This window comes from Pseudophryne corroboree, chromosome 11 (assembly GCF_028390025.1).
Source record: "Pseudophryne corroboree isolate aPseCor3 chromosome 11, aPseCor3.hap2, whole genome shotgun sequence".
Classification (NCBI taxonomy): Eukaryota; Metazoa; Chordata; class Amphibia; order Anura; family Myobatrachidae; genus Pseudophryne; species Pseudophryne corroboree.
Genome location: NC_086454.1, coordinates 340,609,913 through 340,632,875, shown reverse-complemented (window position 1 = coordinate 340,632,875; position 22,963 = coordinate 340,609,913). Strand labels below are relative to the sequence as shown.

General features: G+C 50.3%; 1 protein-coding gene across 1 annotated transcript in view; it reads left to right on the top strand.

Moving 5' to 3' along the window:
- Positions 1 to 22,963, top strand: part of RFWD3 (ring finger and WD repeat domain 3) — a 66,731-nt gene that overhangs the window by 12,021 nt on the left and 31,747 nt on the right. The window lies entirely within an intron of this gene.

The following is a 22,963-nucleotide window of genomic DNA, read 5'->3' as shown; positions in this document are numbered from 1 at the left end:
GGGGCCTTGGATCCTCCAACAGTAAATCCAGAAGATCCGCGTACCAAGCTCGCCTTAGTCAGTCCGGAGCAATCAGAATTGCCTGAACCCTTGTTCTCTTTATAAGTTTTAGAATTCTTGGAATAAGTGGAAGTGGAGGGAACACATACACTGACCTGAACACCCACGGAGTTACCAGGGCATCCACAGCCACTGCTTGTGGGTCTCTCGACCTGGAACAGTACCTCCAAAGTTTCTTGCTGAGACGTGAGGCCATCATGTCTATTTGAGGCACGCCCCAGCGACTGGTCATGTCTGTGAACACCTCCGTATGGATGCCCCATTCCTGGATGGAGATCATGCCTGCTGAGGAAGGAATATTGCTGACAACGCCACTGCATGCTTTTCTGTCCAGAGAAGGATTCTTGTTACCTCTGACATAGCAGCTCTGCTCTTTGTCCCTCCCTGTCGGTCTATGTAGGCCACCGTCGTTACATTGTTCGACTGTACTTGAATGGCCTGATGTCGCAGAAGGTGCGCCGCTTGAAGGAGACCGTTGTAAACGGCTCGTAGTTCCAGAATGTTTATTGGAAGAATGGATTCCAGACTTGACCACCTTCCTTGGAAGGTTTCCTCCTGAGTGACTGCACCCCAACCCCTGAGGCTTGCATCCGTGGTTAGAAGGATCGAGTCCTGAATAACGAACCTGCGGCCCTCCAGAAGGTGAGGCATTTGCAGCCACCACAGGAGTGAAATCCTTGCTTTCGGCGACAGACGTATCCTCTGGTGCATGTGTAGGTGAGATCCCGACCACTTGTCTAGGAGATCCAGTTGAAAGGACCGTGCATGAAATCTTCCATACTGAAGAGCCTCGTAGGCGGCAACCATCTTCCCCAGAAGGCAAATGCACTGATGAACCGATACCCGGGCCAGCTTCAGGACATCCCAGACCATTGTTTGTATCACCAACGCTTTCTCCACCGGTAGAAATACCCTCTGCACTTCCGTGTCGAGGATCATCCCCAGGAAAGACAATCTCCTTGTTGGCTCCAAATGTGACTTTGGAAGGTTCAGGATCCAACCATGTTCCCTGAGTAGGTGAGTCGTGAGAGCAGTGGACTGCAACAACTTCTGCCTGGACGATGCCTTTATCAGCAGATCGTCCAGATATGGAATTATGTTCACTCCCTGTCTGCGGAGGAGAACCATCATCTCTGCCATCACCTTGGTGAACACCCTCGGTGCCGTGGAGAGACCGAATGGCAGTGCCTGGAATTGATAGTGACTGTCTAACAGTGCGCATCTGTGATAAGCCTGATGTGAAGACCAAATCGGAATGTGGAGGTACGCATCCTTGATGTCCAAGGACACCAGAAACTCTCCCTCATCCAGCCCTGAGATCACCGCTCTCAGAGATTCCATTTTGAATTTGAACTCCCTCAGGTAAGGATTTAACGATTTCAAGTTCAAAATCGGTCTGACCGAACCATCCGGTTTCAGTACCATGAACAGGTTTGAGGTACCAGACACAGGCTTCTGGTCCTGGGTGCCAGCAGGTGCAGTTTTTTTTTATTTTGCACGCCCACCTCTAAAAAAGGTGGTAGGGGGCTTGGACTTCTTTGTTTTAGTGGTCCGAAAGGACTGCGATGCAGATGAAGAAAAAGGTTTCTTAATAGAAGGCGTAGCTGAGGGAAGAAAGGGTGACTTACCCACGGTTGCGGTGGAGATCCACACATCCAACGCTTCCCCAAATAGAGCCTGACCTGTGTAGGGTAGGTTCTCCACACTTCTCCTGGATTCCGCGTCTGCAGATCATTGGCGTAGCCAGAGTCCCCTGCAAGCTGAGACCGACATGGAAGAAATCCGTGCATTCAACGTACCCAGGTCCTTCATGGATTCCACCATGAACCCCGCAGAATCCTGTATGTTACGTAAAAACAGTTCAATGTCACTTCTGTCCATTGTATCTAAGTCCTCTAGTAACGTGCCTGACCACTTTACTATAGCTTTAGAAATCCATGCACAGGCAATAGTAGGCCTTAATGCCACCCCTGAAGCAGTGTATATGGATTTGAGTGTAGTGTCAATTTTACGATCAGCTGTTCTTTTAACGTGGTGATCCAAAGACAGGTAAAACCACCTTTTTTGACAGTTTGGAAACAGATGCGTCAACTATGGGTGGGTTTTCCCATTTTTTCCTATCCTCCTCAGGGAAGGGAAAAGCAACCAGAACCCTTTTGGGGTGGTGGTCTTCTGTATGCCGGCGGTCGGGCTCCCGGCGCTCAGTATACCGGCGCCGGGAGCCCGACAGCCGGCATACCGACACTTATTTTCCCTCGTGGGGGTCCACGACCCCCATAGAGGGAGAATAAAATAGTGTGGCGCGCGTAGCGCACCACCGTGCCCGTAGCGTGGCGAGCGCAGCGAGCCCGCAAGGGGCTCATTTGCGCTCGCCACGCTGTCGGTAAGCCGGCGGTCGGGCTCCCGGCGCCGGGATGCTGGTCGCCGGGAGCCCGACCGCCGGCCAGCCGTAGTGAACCCCTTTTGGGGATCTGGAATTTTTTCTCCGGGGTTTCCCAGGATTTTTCAAATAAAGCGTTTAATTCTTTTGATGCAGGGAAAGTTAGCGAGGCTTTCTTATTGTCTGTGAAGAAAGCCTCCTCAACCTGCTCGGGTGGTGTGTCAGCAATGTTTAACACATCTCTCATGGCCTCAATCATGAGCTGCACCCCCTTTGCCAGAGATGCCGCCCCCCTCAGCACATCCCCATCACCGTCTACCGTGTCAGAGTCGGTATCCGTGTCAACTTGCATAATCTTGGCAAGTCCTTGTTTCTCTGGGTATATGTTAGAGGATTTAGAAGAAATAGGAGCAGAACCTGACCAAATGGCCATAGAACTCTTTAAAACCTGAGTTTCAGTCTCAGTATGAGCTACCCTAGCAGATATCTGAAAGATTATTCCCTTAATAGAAGCCAGCCATTCTGGCTCATTAACAGGGATCTGGGACAAGACATTACAATCTTGGGTACATGGAATGGATTCCTCAGGAGAAGAAATGTCCTCCGCAGTATAAGACACAGAATCCCTGGACATGGCTATGTGAAAAAACATACACCCACACACACAGGAAAATGTCAGACAGTTTTCCCACCAAGTACCTTCAGAGAAACATAGAGCTTGGAGCCAGCACACCCACAGTGCTTCACTTAGGTAATTATAACAGAAATACCTGGCACTGACTGTGTACCTAATCGACTACACAGTAATATACACAGCCTCCCCCCCCCCCCTTCTACAACCCCCAGGTACCGCACATGGTCGCTGGAGCCGTGTGGAGGGACAGCACTCCCCTGTCAGCGTCTCTGTCACTGGAACTGCAGGGAGGAAAAATGGCGCTGAACGCCGCTGGGTCCCCCATGCTGCGGGAGTGACCGGTAGCCTGGGGCGGCTAACCATCATCACCCTCAGGAGCTCAGTGTCCTGTCAGCAGAGATAGTGGCCATTAACCTCTCAAGGTTGGACACTACTCCCACGAAGCAGGGAGGCTGTTGCCAGCAGCCTCCCTGTGCCTAACTCTAATAAAAGTAGAAAAACTCCTATAGAGCTCCCCTAGCTGTGACCAGCTCCTCCGGGCACATTTTCTAAACTGAGTCTGGTAAGGTGGGCATAGAGGGAGGAGCCAGCCCACAGTCTCAAACGCTAAAAGTGCCAATGGCTCCTAGTGGACCCGTCTATACCCCATGGTACTAATATGGACCCCAGCATCCTCTAGGACGTAAGAGAAATGCACTTACTATATAGGACTGAATAAGACTCCCCTACCTTCAGTGACTAGGAAATGGGGATGCTAATTGCTCTCTCCTAGCAGATCGGGTGAATGACAAAACCTTTTTGATGTTGGACAGTGCCCGGCAGGTAAATGCTGTGAGTGTGAATATGTAAAGTGGTATGGATTGGTATGGGTTTGGAACCTGTATTTATTTATGTAGCTGGTTTGATTGATATATACGAATATTGAATGGTAAATGCAGGAAAAGGATAAGGAACATTTGTTTGAGAAATCAAATACAAACCGTATTTTGAAGCTACAGTATGTGATAAATGTATCAAAAGTGAAGTGTAAACTCCCAGGTGGAAAAGAATGGAGTTTAAATGACACCAAACTTTGTGTGTGACAGGAAGGAAGAAATTGCTTCATGCACTTATATCCTTTTAAAATGTAATTTATTTATTTATATTTTGTATGTTATCCTGATGGGATGGAAATGACTCGGGGAGGGGGGGGAGAACTACCCCCTGAGATGCAGTGTGGTTTTACTGTATAAAAAGGAGGCCTGCGAGCCTCAAAAAGTGTATTATACGATTCTCATTCTGCTGTGAACATCTTGCTGTATGCTGTTTACCCTAGCAATAGGGAAGAGTTCTCTTTAGAACTATTGCAAATAAACATCATCTGCCTCAAAAGGACCGCTTCATCTTGTGACCTGCAGGGCTAGGCGAAACCTAGCTCCGTTCCCGTCTGTCCAGGGTGCACCCAGCGTCTCCAAGCTCCGCCTTCCGCCTGCTACCGTGCTGTGCTTAGGCAAGCGACGATTGTGGGATTCGTCAACACCACACAGGGGTGGTAAGAGCGTGTCGACGCATACAGAGCAGAACCGTGGCTCCAGGCGCCACGGCGTATAGGAGTCTGGTGGTGGCAGCGTAGTACCTGCCCACTGCGCAGTGGGTGGAGTCAGTAACGGGCGGTTACTGACGCGGTTACTGACGCTAAGCGGGAATTCCCTATGTGGCCAGGTCCCGTGTGACCTAAATCTCCATTCTGTGACTGGGGACGGGACGCGAAGCGGTGAGGGCTCTCGTACAGAACCGTCCGGTCACATAGTCGATCAGCTATCATTGACCCTGAGATCCTCCTGACTGCCAGAGGATGATGACGGGCACTATACATTGGTGTAGTAAAGGAGACTATGTATGGCTGCATTTGAACATTAGGGTGCGAAGAGTAAATTAGCTTGGTGATGAGAGTAACATAGGGGGCAGCCTGTGCACCATGTATTGTGCATATAATGCAGGTAGCCCCTCTAACAGATTTAAGGTCACAATAAACAAATGTAAGTAAAACAGAAAGACTGAGAGTTACCTGAAGAACAAGTGTGATGTACTCTACATATTGCTTACCTTACAGTGAGGTGGCATGGCTGCTCACTCCCCTGAGCCAGGCAGCACATAACAATATTTGGACAGTTACATGCTTTAGCATTTAGGAAGACTTCTCTATTAAGTGAAAATACAGGGAGCAAACCAAGCTGAGTTTGGATGGCCAGGACCTGCAAAACGAAGGTTACAAGGTAAGTCAGGTAAGCGCACTTGCAGCAAGTAATAAGAACAGTAATGTTAGAGAGGCAGTCACGAGGAACATGGAAGAAGCACTAGCTCATATCTTGCCATAGAGCAGAGAATGGCTCATTTTGTAAGTAGCTTCAATTCCTAGAAGTTGGGTATTTATTAAGGCACTGGGCATTACTGCATCATTTTGAGGTATAAGGTGAAAAGTTTCTCAAGTGGATCAGTTTCTTAACTGGAGGGCCGAGTTAAGGAAAGCTGGGGTGGTCTGGATCCATAAGTGAGCTCAGGGGCGGATCCAGAAGAAAATTATAGGGGGGGCACCAAGGAAGGGGCAAGTACATTTGCGTGCGGCTTCGGTGCATGTGAGGTGGCGCTTCTAATACAATGTCCACAGTTGTAGCGCTCATTATGCAATGTCCACTGTACTGGTAGTGCCCCTTATATAGACCCCATAGTAGTGGTTGTCCTTATGCAATGCCTGTATTGCCCCCAGTAGTAATGTTGCCTGTAGTAATGCCCCCAGTCATTTAGCGCCCTAGTTGTTATGCCCCCAGTGGTAATGCCCCTGCAGTTATGACCCCAGTAGTTTACCCCCGCCCCCTTTAGTTTAGCCTCCCAGTGGTAATGCCCCCAGTAGTTTGCCTGCTTGTAGTTTAGCCACCAGTAGTAATGCCCCCCTGTAGTTTGCCCCATTGTAGTTTAGCCCCTGTAGTTATGCCCTCCTTGTAGTTTAGCCCCCAGTAGTAATGCCCCCAGTAGTTTGGCCCCTGTAGTTATGCCCCCCAGTAGTTTGGCCCCCCTGTAGTTTAGTCCCCAAGTAGTAATGCCCCTGTAGTTAAGCCGCCAGTAGTAATGCCCCTGTAGTTACGCCGCCAGTAGTAATGCCCCTGTAGTTACGCCGCCAGTAGTAATGCCCCTGTAGTTACGCCGCCAGTAGTAATGCCCTCCTGTAGTATGCCCCCAGTAGTTAGCCCCTTTGTAGTTGGTCCCCAGTAATAATGTCCCCGAGTAGTTTGCCCCCAGTAGATGCCCCCAGTAATAATGTCCCCCAGTAGTTTGCCCCCCAGTAATAATGTCCCCCAGTAGTTTGCCCCCAGTAGATGCCCCCCAGTAATAATGTCCTCCAGTAGTTTGCCCCCAGTAGTAATGCCCCCTAGGAGTTTGCCCCCAATAGATGACCCCCCAGTAGTAATGCCCCCAGTAGATGCCCCCTAGTAATAATGCCCCAGTAGATGGCCCCCCAGTAAAAATGTCCCCCAGTAGCTGCCCCCAGTAGTAATGCCCCCAATAGATGACCCCCCAGTAGTAATGCCCCCAGTAGATGCCCCCCAGTAATAATGCCCCCAGTAGTAATGCCCCCCCCCCCAGTAGTAATGCCCCTTGTTGATGCCCCCCCAGTAGTAATATCCCCCTGTAGTTTGCCCCCAGTGCACTAAGGAAGAAAAAACCATCATACTTACCGAGCCCCGTTCCCGCTTCCAGACCGCTGCAGTCCTCCTCTTGGCATCCGCTCCTCAGCACTATGAGAGAGACGTAATGACTGACGTCTCTCCCATAGCGCACGCCGCACAGTGACAGCGCCGGATGCCGGAGCTCGGTACTGAGCTCCTGCCTCCAGCTGCCGCTGTGCAGGGAGACGGGCGCCCGCTGGTAACACAATCTCAGCGGGCGCCCGTCATCTCCCTGTGCGGCGCCGGGAGAGGACGGGGGACAGAGGCCACAAATGACAGGGGGGGGGCACGGGCCCGAGTGCCCCCCTTCCTGGATCCACCACTGGGTGAGCTAGTGGATTATTGCAGGAGTCTCTGGGGTCCTTAATCAGGACAGTTGTATCTCTCAGGTCCACGATCAAACTAAAAAGGCAGCTCCACCTATACTGTAATCCAAAGGTTCTCAAACTTTTTTGAATCACGGTGCGCTAGAGTATCAACATTTTTTTAGCCTTCCTGACTCCACAAATATAAGGAGACGCACGTGGTCGGCGCACGGGATCCAGACGTTTGAAATACCGACGTCAGGATCCCAATCATGGCTGTAGGGGGGCACGGAGCATTAAGGGAATAGGCTGCAGAGGGGCACGGAGCACCTGGGGAGCAGGGGAGGGGGGCACGGAGCTCTTGGGGAGCAGGGGGGCACGGAGCACTAGGGAAGCAGGCTGCAGGGGGGGCACGGAGCACTAGGGGAGCAGGCTGCAGGTGGGGCACGGAACTCTTGGGGAGCAGGCTGCAGGGTGGCACGGAGCACTTGGGGAGCAGGCTGCTGGGGTGCACGGAGCACTTGGGGAGCAGGCTGCGGGGGGCACGGAACTCTTGGGGAGCAGGCTGCGGGGGGGAACGGAGCTCTTGGGGAGCAGGCTGCGGGGGGGGCACGGAGCACTAGGGGAGCAGGCTGCAGGTGGGGCACGGAACTCTTGGGGAGCAGGCTGCAGGGTGGCACGGAGCACTTGGGGAGCAGGCTGCTGGGGTGCACGGAGCACTTGGGGAGCAGGCTGTGGGGGGCACGGAACTCTTGGGGAGCAGGCTGCGGGGGGGAACGGAGCTCTTGGGGAGCAGGCTGCGGGGGGGAACGGAGGTCTTGGGGAGAAGGCTGCGGGGGGCACGGAGCTCTTGAGGAGTATCCTCCTCCCGCGCAGAAGTGTCGCAGATGAGTGCGTACCGGGGTGCCTGCGGCCCTTCCAGGGGTTTGGGGAGGAGAGGAGGAAGCCTGGGTCGAGCGCGCCCTCGGCCTCTCGTGTCGCTACCCACCGGAGCACACCTCCAGCGAATCTGTAGGGACGGGCGAGGCGAGCGGAGGGCTTGTGGCTCTGTCCGGGTCCGAAAAGCCCGGTTCTCTGGAGCTCCTGCGGAAGGACCCATGGCAGAGGAGGCACGGAGCTCGGAGAGTGGCAGGGCCGCGGCCTTCTCCCGTTCTGAGGCTGCCCAGGCAGGGCTCCAGGAGCCCTGGACCAGCTCACCCCATCCGCCTGCCTTAGCTGCGGAGAGCGGATGCTGTCGGACTTCCGAACCGGGGAGAGGGTCGGGGAGGGAGATCCCTGCCGGGGAGCCCGGGAGTCCCGACCGGGCGCACGGTGCCCCCCCGGTGGTCGGTGGAACCGCAGACGCAGCGCTGTCTCCGGGACTTCCAGCCTCCCCATTTCCCCCCTCCCCCTCCGAGGCCGAGATAGGGCCGCGACGGGCGTCCGGCAGAGCCTGCCACCTGGCCTGTCTCTCTCTCCCCCAGCGAGGTCGCCCCCCGGCGGACTGAATTGGGTACTGTGATTTGCGAAAGTCCTGCTGATGAGTGCGGACGGGCGCCTCCGTGAGCCCGTGGAAACATTGGAGGGCGCGCCGCCCCGTCTTGCTACACCCGAGAGAACCCCCCAGAAAGAATCACAGGCGGCGAACAGAGTCAAGCCGGAAAAGAGAAAACTGAGGGCGAGTAACGCAAGAGAAGGGCCCCTCTTCTCTTTTTTTTCGCAAGCCAATCGATGTGGCGCCCCGGCAGGGAGGGACGATCACTTAGCCGTAACCCAGGGGTCTTGTCCGGCTCCAGGCGAACCCAACCCTCCCTCTAACCTATGCGTGGCCAGAACCCCTCCTCCGGCGAGTGCGTCTGGACCCCAGGCGTCCGCCCGAACGCTCCGAGCCAGAGCCGGGCGTTCCCACAACCGACCCCATGTGGCATGGTCTGCTCCATCCATCAGCAACCGCAGGTACCCGACGTCTGCTCTGCACCAGCGGGGGTCTTGGACCGGGTGCTCTGATTCGATGGGCGGGGGGAGAGGCCCTCCCTCTCTCTCTCACCAGTGAGCTAAGTCCAGGCCGGGGACTTGGCCAGAGGCGCTCCATCCGCTCGGCGCCTCAGAGTACGGCGGAGCGCGGGAGGGGGAGTTTTTCCCTGGTCTGCCCGGGGGCCGACTTAGACCACAGTCCGTCCATGCCCCGCGGCAGCTCCCTCGCCGGGCTTCCTTTCCAGCGAAGGACTACCCCGTGGCCTGTGAGAGCCCGGGTTGTTCTTCTCTTCCATCCATCCGTTCATTATTTTCATTTTCTATCTGTACGGACGTGAGTACGTATGTATGTACTGTATGTATGTAGTAGATATAGGCAGATTTTTTTTTTTTATCATTTCAATTCTATTTTTGTCTTTACTGATCTCCCTTTCCATTTATTGAAGGACTCGTCTTTTTCGAAAACGCCTGCCGTGCCACCAGGCGGCCAGCGGGGGGCGCTGCTGTGGGGACCGAGGGATGAAACACTCCACGCGGCCTGCAATCTACAGGCTGGGTAGTTTCTCCCTGTTTTTTATTGATACAGATTTTTATACTGTCCTTTTTTTTTTTTTTTTTTTTTTTTTTTTAATCCTCTCTGTTTCAGACGGCCAGCGGGGGGCGCCGCAGCGGGGATTGGGGGAAAAACACTCCGCGCGGCCTGCAACCAAGAGGCCGGGAAGTTTCTCCCTGTTTTATATTGATATAATTGTTTTTATGGTAATATTTTTTTCCCTTTTTAAATGTATTCCCCTCCCCTTTACTTCAGGTGAGGAACCAGCAGCCAGGGTACTAGTCATTTACTTATTTTTTGTTCCTTTATTTATTTTTTAAACTATCCTCAAGCGGCCGCTGGGGGGGCACCGCAGCGGCGGGACCGTGTGATGGCCGGACGCCGGTACTCTGAGGCCCAGGTACTTTTCATTTATCTGGGGTGTGCGGGTTCGTCTTTTTTTTTTTAAACATTTCTCTTATGTCCTAGAGGATGCTGGGGTTCCCTTTAGTACGATGGGGTCCACTAGAAGCCACTGGCATTCTGAGAGTTTAATAGTGTGGGCTGACCCCTCCCTCTATGCCCCTCCCACCAGGCCCAGTTTAGAAAATGTGCCCGGAGGAGCTGGTCACAGCTAGGGGAGCTCCTAGGAGTTTTTTTTTTATTTATTTCTCATACGTCCTAGAGGATGCTGGGGATGCTTCAAGAACCATGCGGTGTAGACGGGATCCGCAGGAGACATGGGCACTTTAAGACTTTAAAAGGGGTGTGAACTGGCTCCTCCCTCTATGCCCCTCCTCCAGACTCCAGTTAGATTCTGTGCCCAGTGAGACTGGATGCACACTGAGAGGCTCTCCAGAGTTTCTCAGAAATAGACTTATGTTAGGTTTATTATTTTCAGGGAGCGCTGCTGGCTACAGGCTCCCTGCATCGTGGGACTGAGGGGAGAGAAGCAGACCTACTTCTGTGAGTTTCAAGGCTCTGCTTCTTAGACTACTGGACACCATTAGCACCAGAGGGTCTGATTGCTAGGTACGCCTAGATGCCCGCTCCCGAAGCCGCGTCGTCACCCCCCTTGCAGAGCCAGAAGTCAGAAGCCGGGTGAGTAGAAGAAGACCAGAAGACTTCAGTGACGGCAGAAGACGGCTTTTGAGGTACCGCGCTGCGCGCCATGCTCCCACATACAAAACGGCAGGGGGGCGCCCTGGGCAGCATAAAACCTCATTTGCTACTGGCACAAGTGTATACAGTGCATGGGCACTAAATACAGACCCCCGCCAGTATAAATATATAACATTAAGCGGGACTGAAGTGCGCCATTAAGGGGCGTTGCTTAGCCCTCACTGCTCTGACCAGCGCCATTTTCTCTTCACAGCTGCAGAGACGCTGAGCCTGGCCTCCCACACTACTGTACAAGTAACAGGGTGCAAAACGGGAGGGGGGGGGGGAAGAGATTTGGTGCTATTTTATTAACTATAAAAGCGCTAACAGGTCTGGGCAGTATTTTACACGCTTCAGTACCGGGATAGACGCTGGGTTGTGAGATGGCAGAACTCCCTCTGTGTTTCTCTAATGTGCTTTGCTGTGGGTCTGTCTCCTATAGCCCCAGTGTGGTTGTGGGTGTCGGTACGTGTGTGTGTTGACATGTCTGAGGCTGAGTGCTCTTCCCAGGAGGAGGCGAGAGTGGGGACAGAAAAGGCTGTGGGAGTGACTGTGTCTGCACCGCCGACGGCTGATTGGGTAAATATGTTGAGTGTATTGAATGCTAATGTGGCTCGGTTGACGAAGAGATTAGATAAATCTGAGTCTAAAAGCCAGACATGGAGGAAATCCATGGAGGATGCATTGTCGCAAACTCAGACCCCTTCGGGGTCACAGAAACGTGCATTTGCCCAGATAGCAGATACAGATACCGACACGGACTCTGATTCCAGTGTCGACTATAGTAATGCCAGATTAAATCCTAAACTTGCTAAGAGCATTCGGTACATGATTGTGGCGATAAAAGACGTATTACATATCACGGAGGACCCTGCTGTTCCTGATACTAGGGTCTGTAGGTATAAAGGAAAGAAACCTGAGGTAACGTTTCCTCCCTCTCATGAACTGAACACGCTTTTTGAAAAGGCTTGGAAAAATCCTGACAAGAAGGTGCAGGTTCCTAAAAGAATTCCGGTGGCATATCCGTTCCCCTCTGGGGACAGGGAAAAGTGAGAGTCCACCCCCACGGTGGACAAAGCTCTCTCGCGTCTGTCCAAAAAGGTGGCGCTTCCGTCTCCTGACATGGCAGCCCTAAAGGATCCTGTGGATCGTAAGCAGGAAAATACACTAAAATCCATTTATGTCACTACAGGTTCGCTACTCAGGCCTGCCGTTGCTTCGGCATGGGTGAGTAGCGCTATTGAAAAGTGGGCAGATAACTTGTCATCTGAATAGATACCCTGGACAGGGATAACGTGCTTTTGACTCTGGGTCATATCAGGGACGCTGCAGCATATTTAAAAGAAGCTGCGAGGGATATTGGCCTTTTGGGATCAAGGGCCAATGCCATGACAGTCTTGGCTAGGAGGGCATTGTGGATTCATCAATGGAATGCTGATGCTGACTCTAAGAAGACTATGGAGTCTCTGCCATTTAATAGTTGTGTCTTGTTTGGTGACGGCCTCACTGACCTGGTATCTACGGCCACCGCGGGTAAGTCATAATTTTTACCTTATGTTCCTGCACAACAAAATAAAACGCCCCACTATCAGATGCAGTCCTTTCGGCCCAATAAATACAAAAAAGGACAAGGGTCCTCTTTCCTTGCTACGAGAGGGAGGGGAAAAAGGTCACAGGCTGTGGCAAGTTCCCAAGAACAGAAGTCCTCTCCGACTACCAAATCCACTGCATGACGCTGGGGCTCCTCTGCGGGAGTCCGCACCGGTGGGGGCACGTCTCAAACTCTTCAGTCAGGTCTGGGCTCACTCAGCCCTGGATCCTTGGATATTAGAAATAGTAACCCAAGGGTTTCAAGACGTGCCCCCTCACCGATTTTTCAAATCGTCCTGGCCAGCTTCTCTTCCAGAAAGGGAGGTAGTATGCGCTGCAATACTAAAGCTGTGTCAAAATCAAGTCATTGTCACGGTACCCCCGTCACAACAGGGGGAAGGCTTTTATTCGAGCCTGTTCGTGGTCCCGAAGCCGGATGGCTCAGTCAGACCGATACTGAACCTAAAATCCCTCAATTTCTATCTAAAAAAATTAAAATTCAAGATGGAATCTCTCCGAGCAGTGATCTCCAGTTTGGAGGAGGGGGATTTTATGATGTCGGTCGACATAAAGGATGCCTACTTACACGTCCCCATATATCCTCCACATCAGGCTTACCTGAGGTTTGCTGTTCTGGATTGTCATTACCGATTTCAGACGTTGTCGTTTGGTCTGTCCACGGCTCGGAGAATTTTCACCAAGGTTATGGCGGGAATTATGGTTCTCCTGCGCAATCAGGGTGTCACAATTGTCCCGTACTTGGACGATCTCATCAGGCATACCTGAGGTTCGCTGTTCAGGATTGTCACTACCAATTTCAGACGTTGCCGTTGGTCTTTCCACGGCCCCGAGGATTTTCACAAAGGTAATAACGGAAATGATGGTGTTCCTGCGCAAGCAAGGGGTCACAATTATCCCATACTTGGATGATCTCCTGATAAAGGCGAGATCACAGGAGCTGTTACTAAAAAACGTTGCGCTCTCACTGCAGGTGCTGCAACAGCATGGCTGGCTCCTGAATTTGCCACAGTCGCAGTTGATTCCGACAACTCGGTTGTCGTTTTTGGGCATGATTCTGGACACAGAACTGCAGAGGATTTTTCTTCCGTTGGAAAAAGCTCAGGAAATCCAGAACATGGTCAGGGAGCTTCTGAAACCGCCAAGAGTGTCGATTCATCAATGCACTCGAGTGCTGGGGAAAATGGTGGCGGCCTACGAGGCCATTCCATTTGGCAGGTTCCGTGCAAGAACGTTTCAGTGGGACCTACTGGACAAGTGGTAAGGGTCCAATCTGCAGATGCATTGGAAAATAACTCTGTCCCCCAGGACCAGGGGTTCTCACCTTCTAGAGGGTTGCAGGTTCGGCATCCAAGACTGGATTCTGGTGACCACGGACGCAAGTCTCCGAGGATGGGGAGCAGTCACACAGGGAAAAAATTTCCAGGGAAGATGGTCAAGCCAGGAAGCTTGTCTGCACATAAACATTCTGGAATTAAGGGCCATCTACAACGGCCTGCTACAAGCGGAACATCTTCTTCGCGACCTGCCCGTCCTGATTCATTCGGACAACATAACAGCCGTGGCGCACATAAACCGCCAGGGCGGAACAAAGAGCAGAGCGGCGATGGCGGTGGCCACCAAGATCCTTCGCTGGGCAGAAAAACATGCAAGCGCCCTGTCAGCGGTCTTCATTCCAGGCGTGGACAACTGGGAAGCAGACTTCCTCAGCAGACACGATCTCCATCCAGGAGAGTGGGGCCTCCACCAAGAAGTCTTCGCAGAGGTGACAAGTCGTTGGGGAGTTCCTCAAGTAGACATGATGGCATCTTGTCTCAACAAGAAGCTTCAGAGATATTGTTCCAGGTCAAGGGACCCTCAAGCAGTAGCAGTGGATGCTCTGGTGACACCGTGGGTGTTTCAGTCGGTCTATGTGTTCCCTCCACTTCCACTCATCCCAAAGGTGATAAGGATCGTGAGAAGAACAGGGGTTCAGGCGATACTCGTTGTTCCAGATTGGCCTCGGAGGGCCTGGTATCCGGATCTTCAGGAATTACTCACAGGAGATCCTTGGCATTTTCCTCTAAAAGAGGATCTGTTACAGCAAGGACCGTGCGTGTTCCAGGACTTACCGCAGTTGCGTTGACAGCATGGCGGTTGAACGCCAAATCCTAGCTAGGAAGGGTGTTCCCGGGGAAATAATCCCCACCCTACTTAAGGCTAGAAAGGAGGTGACGGCGAAGCATCATCACCGTATCTGGAGAAAATATGTGTCTTGGTGTGAATCCAAGAAGGCTCCTACGGAAGAGTTTCACCTGGGGCGGTTTCTCCACTTTTTGCAAGCAGGTGTGGTTGCGGGCCTGAAGTTAGGCTCCATTAAAGTACAGGTTTCGGCTTTATCAATTTTCTTTCAAAGGAAATTGGCCTCGCTTCCTGAAGTTCAGACGTTCGTGAAAGGCGTACTACACATTAGTGATGAGCGGGTTCGGTTCCTCGGAATCCGAACCCCCCGAACTTCACCCTTTTTGCTTTTTTGATTCTCCCGCCTTGCTCGGTTAACCCGAGCGCGCCCGAACGTCGTCATCTCGCGGTCGGATTCTCGCGAGATTCGTATTCTATATAAGGAGCCGCGTGTCGCCGCCATTTTTCACTCGTGCATTGGAGATGATCGTGAGAGGACATGGCTGGCGTCCTCTCAGTTTCTATGTTCAGTGTGCTGCAAATATCTGTGCTCAGTGTGCTGCAAATATCTGTGTTCAGTGTGCTGCAAATATCTACGTTCTCTGCCTGAAAAACGCTCCATATCTGTGCTCAGTGTGCTGTAAATATCTGTGCTCAGTGTGCTAATTGCTTTATTGTGGGGGCTGGGAACCAGCAGTATTATATAGTAGGAGGACAGGGCAGAGTTTTGCTGACCGGTGACCACCAGTATACGTTCTCTGCCTGAAAAACGCTCCATATCCGTGCTGCATTGTAGTATATAGTAGGAGGACAGTGCAGAATTTTGCTGACCACCAGTATATATATAGCAGTACGGTACAGTAGTCCACTGCTCTACCTCTGTGTCGTCAAGTATACTATCCCATCCATACCTGTGGTGCATTTAAGTTTTGCACAGTATATATATAGTAGGAGGACAGTGCATAATTTTGCTGACCACCAGTATATAATATATAGCAGTACGGTACAGTAGGCCACTGCTCTACCTACCTCTGTGTCGTCAAGTATACTATCCATCCATACCTGTGGTGCATTTCAGTTGTGCGCAGTATATATATAGTAGGAGGACAGTGCATAATTTTGCTGACCACCAGTATATAATATATAGCAGTACGGTACAGTAGGCCACTGCTCTACCTACCTCTGTGTCGTCAAGTATACTATCCATCCATTCCTGTGGTGCATTTAAGTTTTGCACAGTATATATATATATATAGTAGGAGGACAGTGCATAATTTTGCTGACCACCAGTATATACTATATAGCAGTACGGTACAGTAGTCCACTGCTCTACCTCTGTGTCGTCAAGTATACTATGCATCCATACCTGTGCTGCATTTTAGTTGTGCGCAGTATATAGTAGGAGGACAGTGCAGAATTTTGCTGACCACCAGTATATATATAGCAGTACGGTACCGTAGTCCACTGCTCTACCTCTGTGTCGTCAAGTATGCTATGCATCCTTACCTGTGCTGCATTTTAGTTGTGTGCAGTATACAGTATAGTAGGAGGACAGTGCAGAATTTTGCTGACCACCAGTATATATATAGCATTACGGTACAGTAGTCCACTGCTCTACCTCTGTGTCGTCAAGTATACTATGCATCCATACCTGTGCTGCATTTTAGTTGTGCGCAGTATATAGCAGGAGGACAGTGCAGAATTTTGCTGACCACCAGTATATATATATATAGCAGTACGGTACAGTAGTCCATTGCTCTACCTCTGTGTCGTTAAGTATACTACAAAAGTTCAGTAAAATGACCCAAAAATCAAAATGAAAAGTGTCTGATGAGAAGCGTAAACTTGCCAATATGCCATTTACGACACGGAGTGGCAAGGAACGGCTGAGGCCCTGGCCTATGTTCATGGCTAGTGGTTCAGATTCACATGAGGATGGAAGCACTCATCCTCTCGCTAGAAAACTGCAGTGCCACTCCTAGATGGGCCAGGTGTTTGTGTCGGCCACTTGGGTCGCTTAGCTTAGCCATCCAGCGACCTTGGTGCACCTCTTTTTTTCTTTGCATCATGTGCTGTTTGGGGCCTATTTTTTGAAGTGCCATCCTGTCTGACACTGCAGTGCCACTCCTAGATGGGCCAGTTGTTTGTGTCAGCCGCTTGGGTCGCTTAGCTTAGCCATCCAGCGACCTTGGTGCACCTCTTTTTTTCTTTGCATCATGTGCGTGTTGGGGCCTATTTTTTAAATCTGCCATCCTGTCTGAAACTGCAGTGCCACTCCTAGATGGGCCAGGTGTTTGTGTCGGCCACTTGGGTCGCTTAGCTTAGCCATCCAGCGACCTTGGTGCACCTCTTTTTTTCTTTGCATCATGTGCTGTTTGGGGCCTATTTTTTAAATCTGCCATCCTGTCTGACACTGCAGTGCCACTCCTAGATGGGCCAGGTGTTTGTGTCGGCCACTTGGGTCGCTTAGCTTAGCCATCCAGCGACCTTGGTGCACCTCTTTTTTTCTTTGCATCATGTGCTGTTTGGGGCCTATTTTTTAAATCTGCCATCCTGTCTGACACTGCAGTGCCACTCCTAGATGGGCCAGGTGTTTGTGTCGGCCACTTGGGTCGCTTAGCTTAGCCATCCAGCGACCTTGGTGCACCTCTTTTTTTTCTTTGCATCATGTGCTGTTTGGGGACTATTTTTTTGACGTGCCATCCTGTCTGACACTGCAGTGCCACTCCTAGATGGGCCAGGTGTTTGTGTCGGCCACTTGGGTCGCTTAGCTTAGTCATCCAGCGACCTCGGTGCAAATTTTAGGACTAAAAATAATATTGTGAGGTGTTCAGAATAGACTGGAAATTAGTGTAAATTATGGTTATTGAGGTTAATAATACTATGGGATCAAAATGACCCCAAAATGCTATGATTTAAGCTGTTTTTGAGGGTTTTTTTGTAAAAAAACACCCGAATCCAAAACACACCCGAATCCGACAAAAAATTTTCAGGGAGGTTTTGCCAAAACGCGTCCGAATCCAAAACACGGCTGCGGAACCGAATCCAAAACCAAACCACAAAACCCGAAAAATTTCCGGTGCACATCACTACTACACATACAACCTCCATTTGTGCCCCCAGTGGCTCCATGGGAGCTTAACTTGGTGTTATAGTTCCTTACGTCACATTGGTTTGAACCTTTACAAACGGTTGAGTTGAAATTTCTCACTTGGAAAGTGGTCATGCTATTGGCCTTGGCGTCCGCAAGGCGGGTGTTCCGAATTGGCGGCTTTGTCTTACAAAAGCCCTTATCTGATCTTCCATGAGGATAGAGCGGAGTTGAGAACTCGTCAACATTTTCTACCGAAGGTGGTTTCTTCGTTTCATATGAACCAACCTATTGTGGTGCCTGTGGCTACTGAAGCCTTGGCTGATTCAAAGTCTCTTGATGTTGTCAGAGCTTTGAAAATTTATGTAGTCAGAACGGGTCGGGTGAGAAAATCAGAGGCGCTGTTTGTCCTATATGCGGCCAACAAGGTTGGTGCTCCTGCTTCTAAGCAGACTATTGCGCGCTGGATCTGTAATACGATTCAGCAGGCTCATTCTACGGCTGGATTGCCGTTACCAAAATCAGTGAAAGCCCATTCCACTAGGAAGGTGGGCTCATCTTGGGCGGCTGCCCGAGGCGTCTCGGTATTACAGCTTTGCCGAGCAGCTACTTGGTCGGGGTCAAACACTTTTGCAAAGTTCTACAAGTTTGATACCCTGGCTGATGAGGACCTCATGTTTGCTCAATCGGTGCTGCAGAGTCATCCGCACTCTCCCGCCCGGTTTGGAGCTTTGGTATAAACCCCATTGTCCTTTTGGAGTCCCCAGCATCCTCTAGGACGAAGGAGAAAATAGGATTTTAATACCTACCGGTAAATCCTTTTCTCTTAGTCTGTAGAGGATGCTGGGCGCCCCCGTCCCAGTGCGGACTCTATCTGCAGTACTTGTATATAGTTATTGCTTAAGTTACACAAAGGTTGTGTTTGGTAGGGGTCAGGCTGTTGCTGATCTGTTTTTGTTCACACTGTTAACTGGGTTTAATTAAATGCCATGTTGTACGGTGTCGAAGTCGAAAAAAATTGCAGTACACACATCACGTACAAACTACACACAGATGGCCTCCGTGCGCGTACTTGTTCTGCCGTGCGTGCACATATTCGCAATTTACGTATGGTCGCACCCGCGGTCCTGTGTACTAGCGCGTGGTATGAGTAATTACGGTAGTGTTTGTAATCGCATGGAAAAGCCATAAAAACACATTCCATATTTAATCCAAATAGTGCACAATGTACACACAGTCTCCCTGCACCACACCAGCAAATTACACTAGTTTAAATGGTATCAGAACAAAGGGATTCACCTTTACAGGATAGGAGGGGACAGAATAAGGTTATAAGGTGGTGTTTGGTATCCAGCAGTAGGGTATTTTAAGAGCAATATTCTGGTGTTGGTTTGCAGAAGATCGCACGCTCCTGCGTATAGTTATGCGCAGGAGCAGAATATAAATATTAACTGTATTTACTGTACACTTGGTATGCGGCGGGAACCCAGAGGAGACCATCTGCAAGTGCATCTGGAACAGACATCGCCCACCAATTCAAACCGACCTATGACCTCTCCTGTACTGTAAATGACCATCCCTGTGTCCAATGGACAAAGAGATTACAGTTTCCATTGTGTTAGGTTTTGGACTATTGTATAAAGCCAGCTGCATGCCTGGTCACACACAGTCTCTGAAGGTCATCTACCTTGATGACTGAGGACCGGGCCGGGAAGCGCAGGCGAAACCAAAACGTATGTACCATTGACTGTAGCCATTATTCTATTGTATTGTATTGTTGTTATTGTAACCCCCTTTCAGCAATTATATGTTGGTGTGTCGGAACCCAGCATCTTAAATACAATCTGGTGTCGTGTCTCTTTTCCCTGCTAAGGTTATAAGTGTATTTCAGTCACACGTGTAGCTGCAGAGCGCTCACGGCGTGTCTTTGGGTGTGTACTCACTGCGTGTACTTTGTACGGCCAGCGCAGTGTTTGTACGCAAAGTACGTACACGGTACGGGGCTTTGTACGCTAACTGTGTAAAAAGTACGTAGGCTAAGGTTTGATCACAAGCGGCCGCAGCGGCTCCATTTTAAAGTGTATTTAATGTGTTTTTAAAGTGTTGCTTTTAGTCCTATATGTAAATCGACGTTTACAACAGTATGGTGTGAGCTGGTATGTATCTCACCCTTAGTTTAACAAAATCCTTTTCCTCGAAATGTTCGTCTCCTCTGGGCACAGTTCCTATAACTGAGGTCTGGAGGAAGGGCATAGAGGGAGGAGCCAGTGCACACCCATTCTATAGTCTTATAGTGTGCCCATGTCTCCTGCGGATCCCATCTATACCCCATGGTCCTTTTGGAGTCCCCAGCATCCTCTACGGACTAAGAGAAAAGGATTTACCGGTAGGTATTAAAATCCTATTTTTTTTAGGGACCCCCTGGAACCGGAGATGCAACACGGTTCACGGTTAGCTGAGAGAAGAGATCTAGGTCTACAAAACGTAGACTTACTATAGACTATAATGGAGCAGTTCACTGTTATGGTCACCGGCTTCCAACCGGTGTAGCTCCGGTTCCTTGGGGGTCTATATACAAGCAGATTGGTATGCTGAGAGAAGAGGTCCAGGGCTACAAAACATGTAATCACTTTAGAAGGTTCTTTGGAGTCTATAGGGGTCATTCCGACCCGATCATACGCTGTGCTTCATCGCAGCTGTGCGATCGGGTCGGAACTGCGCATGCGCTGCGGCTGCATTGGGCAGGCGCGTCATTGCCCGGCGTCGCCAGGCAATGACGTCGCTAATGAAGAAAGCGGTCGTAGTTACGACCGCAAGAAGATTGACAGGAGGAAGGCATTCCGGAGCGTCAACTGACCGTTTTCTGGGAGTGGGGCGGCGAACGCAGGCGTTTGGAGGGCGGATGTCTGATGTCAATTCCAGGACCATCAACGCTGGATTCATCGCACAGGGTAAGTAACTCATATCCTGGTCTTTTTCTGCACAAAACTTTATTTGCACAGCAGGGCTGCACAAGTGATCGCAGCCTTCCTATGCAAGAAAACCATGGGGGTAATTCCAAGTTGATCGCAGCAGGAAATTTTTTAGCAGTTGGGCAAAACCATGTGCACTGCAGGGGGGGCAGATATAACATTTGCAGAGAGAGTTAGATTTGGGTGGGTTATTTTATTTCTGTGCAGGGTAATACTGGCTGCTTTATTTTTACACTGCAAATTAGATTGCAGATTGAACCCACCACACACAAATCTCTCTCTCTCTCTGCACATGTTATATCTGCCTCCCCTGCAGTGCACATGGTTTTGCCCAGTTGCTAACAGAATTCCTGCTGCGATCAACTTGGAATTACCCCCCATAGGCGGCGTGTAGTTGATCACACGGGCTGCAAAAAGATGCAGCGTGCGATCAACTCGGAATGACCCCCTATATACAAGCAGATTGGTATGCTGAGAAAAGAGATCCAGCGCTACAAAACATATCTTGGATTTTTTAAAGACCACAGGAACCGGAGATACAACTGTTCAAACTTGACCGAAATCCCCATAGACTTTAATTTGTGGTTGAACTCTGATATCTCTTCCAACTTTAAGGTTATATATTCAGTTGTAGACTCTAAAATTAAAGGGGACTCTAAGCTATCAGGGGACACTGAACACATGTCTCTACGTACTCGGGAACCAGAGATCCAACCATTCAAAGTTGACCCCCTGGCTAAAAGTTTAAAAAATGACCAAGTCCTCACTTTGGAAACCGGACTAGCGAGTGGCGGTTTGACCGTGTTCCGCCCTCGTGCACCCTAAAATTATGAGAAGGGGCTCGTTGGAAAGAGGGGACCCTGGGGATTCAGGAACCATTGAAACCTAGCCCATCCAGAACCGGAGATATTCAAGCTCAAAGTTGCAGAACCGCAGTTCAAAATTAACTTGGGTTTTCAAATTGTGTAGCTCTGGTTCCTGAAGGTTTACAAATATGGGGTTTGAAAGCTGAGCTCCCCCTCTTCAAAACGTATCTCTCCATTTTCTAATAACTTTCTTTGAACCGGATATATTTCGGGCTTAAATCCGGTCCATTCGGTCCCATTGACTTACAATAGCAAAGCTTTTTTTGCTTACTTAACGGGTCATAACCTTTAATTCCGGGCACATAGAAACTTGGTTCCGGTTTCCCATGAAAGCAGAAATATTCAGCTTTCAAATTACACCGAAACCAATATATCCCAGGGAATGAGCAAAATCGAGGCAGGATGCGGTTGGGGCCTATCTTTCATCCAATGCATTTCTGTGGAAAAGTGAGTGGCGGTAACTTTAATGGTCTATATCTCTGGTTCTACCAGGTCGATTTATCCCAAATTTGGCACACTAGAAGAGGGGATACTTGGCTATTAGTGTACCAAATTTACCTCCTCCAGAACCGGAAATCCAGGACTTCCAGTCACCGGTACTTGGTCAGAACTAAACCCGTCCTCTCCCGGGTAGAGAGAGGTCACTTTGCTGGTCTATATCGCCGGTTCTGCTGGACCGAATCACCACAGATTTGGCACGCTAGTAGAGGGGATTTAGATGTCTAACAAATTTCATGTAATAAGCTCCTTCAGAATCGGAGTTACAGGACTTCCAGGTATTGGTACTTTCCCATTGACTTTACCCAGGCAGTGCCTGGGTAGAGATTGGTGACTTTGCCGGTCTATATTTTTCGGTTCTGAAAGTATTTAGCTTATCTAGAACCAGAGATACATGACTTCCAGTCACCAGTACTTGGGCAGGGCTTAACCTGTCCTCTCCCGGGTAGAGAAACGTCACTTTGCTGGTCTATATCCGGTTCTGATGGACCAAATCAGCCCAGATTTGGTACACTGATAGAGGGGATACTCATCTACCTGTCTAAATTTCATGTAAATAACTCCTCCAGAACCGGAGATCTAGGACATCCAGGCACCGGTACTTTGCCATTGACTTACCCGGGCTCTGACGGGGTAAAGTCCTTGCGGTTCTCCGGTTGGTTGACCATGTTCCATAAATCAGAATCACCCCAAAATTGCCAGACATGCCCAGGATGTCTATCTAGAAATGGGCGAGGTTTGGGGGAAATCGGTACACTGGAAGGAACTGGTCCTCCCCCCCACCCCCTAATTTCTGGCCTATTAAGCCCTCCGGGACTGCGACCCCCCAGGGTTCAAACACACCCATGCACCGGTCGGAAGTTGTTGAGGTGCTTTTTTCTAAGTACAGAGTTTTGTTTCAGCACAAGTTCCCAGGACACCGGCTCAAGGGCACAAATACTCTGGTTCCCTAGGTTGGCCTCAGCTGAACAGCACCGCAATGGGATATGCGGACTATTAAGCCAACCGGGACCGGGTCGTTCCCCGGATTCAAAAACAT